Here is a 2,282-nt window from a genome sequence, read left to right as displayed (position 1 = left end):
TGTGTGTGTGTGGCCAGCTCAGCCCACCAGGGGGCGGGGCTGGCTGGCATGTGGTGCTGGGGGATTGAACCGCAGTCCCTGTGCTTTGCCAAGCTTGTTCCAAGTAGTTGCTTTAGACCACTGAGCCATCTCACCAGCCCCTGGAATTAGTAATTTGCATACCTTGTTTCCACTTAGCCACGCTCTGCTATAAGCATGACTTTGCAGTAGGCATGAGGACCCTTACTTAAGGACAGAGCAGAGACCTTGCTAGGTGAAGATGGATTTAGAGCGTAGGCGGCCCTCAATTTGCCGTGAATGAGTAGTTAATATAACCCATTGCTGGTTGGTTAATAAAAGAATGACTCCTTGACACAATTCCTCCTGAACTTAGGAAAAGATGATAAGAAGATTGGACAGGAAGTCCAGAGTTCATCACTGAACCCTCTTCTGCGGTGTGGTCTCAGTTCTTGAATTATTTTTTTGAAGATGTCAGGGATGCTGGGAGCCTCTGTAATCCCAGCACTCTGGGAGGCTGAGGCAGGGGCACTGCAAACTGAAGCCTAATATGACCAACCTAATGAGAACTTGGCTCAAAATAAAAAATAGGTTGGGAATGGAACTCAGTGCAAAGGTCTGGGTTTCAATCTCTCACAGTGTTCTCTCTGCCTGAAAAAGTGAAACACTCCTGTGATTTGGTCAGGTAGGGCCAAGGAACTGTGTGCTCAGAGGGAGAGTGCACACCCATGTGTTTTGTCCAGCTCCCTGTGACATCATCTGTGTTGATCTGTGCTAGGAAACTACCTTTTGGGGGGTTTTATTTAATTAATTAATTAATTTTTGGAAACTATCTTCTTGTAGGTGGTTTTTATTCTTTGTCTTGGGAATATACTTGCTCAGAGTTCATGCTTCACATAAGTCTTTCCTAATCTTAATTACCAGAGTTAGATTCTTTCCAAAAAGCTTTATAGACGCATCTGCCGTGCAGTGTGTTCATCCACAAAGGCTATTTCCTCTCCTAGCCAGGTCTTTCCTTGCCTTGGGTGTCACATTGGCGAAGCTCAGGTGTCTCATTGCATCTACTGGCAGGAAGAGTAACTTCTAGAAAGCGATTACTTCATTGGGCAGGGAAAGGGCCCTTAGATACGGCATACTGAAGGGCTGTGTGGATTCTTCCACTGGCAACAGTAGCTCAGGAACATAATTTAACTACTTTATGCTCAGTGTTTCATCAACTACCGACAATTACCTACCAGTTTTGTAAATTTACATTTTTTAAAGATTTCTTTTATAAGAGAAATAGCTTGCGTTTCAAGATTCAAAGACAAGCTCAATTTTAGAATATGTACTTTAACTTTTAGGAGAAACACATCACATTTCAAGATTTCGTGTGATCATTACATAAAAAAACCTGATGACTAAGTCTAAATTAAACAGTAACTCCTGGTTGATCAGATTCTTGGAATTCTGCCTACACACTGCCATGCATTTGTTATTACTATTATTTTGTTTTGCATTTTGGCTTTTTGAGACAAGTTCTCACTGTACAGTCCAGTATGAACTCACCATGTAGCCTAGGTTGGCCTCGAAGTCCCAGAGAATCTCTTGTTTCAGCCTTTTGAGTGCTAGGATAGCAAATGTGTGTCACCATACCTGGCTTAAATAGCCATTTATTAATTCCAACATTTTGGGCATTTTTACTGATCCCTGTATTGAATTCTATGTTTGTCATTTTGCTCTCATATTACTAGGAGAATCAAGTCTCTTGGAGGGATGGGGAGTTTTGATGGAAAGTTACAGAATAACATTGTATTTTGCCTAAATGTATTTGCTTATGTAGTAGGCGGCTAAATTAGATAGAAATATTAAAGCGAGTCAGAGAGCGCTGGACCCTCAAAGGAGACAGCACAGAAGACAAGATACTTTGCAACCATAAGAGAGATGGACACTCCTGCTCTGGGCCAGACCTGAAGACCAGAACAAAATGCTGATCTCCCTAAAGATAAGTATCTGGGATTGGTCATCCATAACCTTGAGGGAGCCAGGAAGAGTCATTAATCCAGCTGCTACTAGCTACTAGATAATATTCATGCCCACTTACTACTTGACTCGCTTCCCCATTTGGTCCTGGGTTTAATCAATTTTACCTGAGCAATGGTGCTTGTAATCTTATTGGCTGACCATAGTTTTGTCCCATCTCATACTCACCTAAGCAAGTTCCAGTTTTCTCCATCTTAGGCCTGCCTTACCACATGGTTTTACTCTATAAAACTCCTTGGAAGAGACAGCTTTCTAGGCAACCT

Source organism: Octodon degus, unplaced genomic scaffold, assembly GCF_000260255.1.
Source record: "Octodon degus isolate 3935 unplaced genomic scaffold, OctDeg1.0 scaffold00024, whole genome shotgun sequence".
Lineage (NCBI taxonomy): Eukaryota > Metazoa > Chordata > Mammalia > Rodentia > Octodontidae > Octodon > Octodon degus.
Note: the sequence above shows the minus strand (reverse complement) of the source record.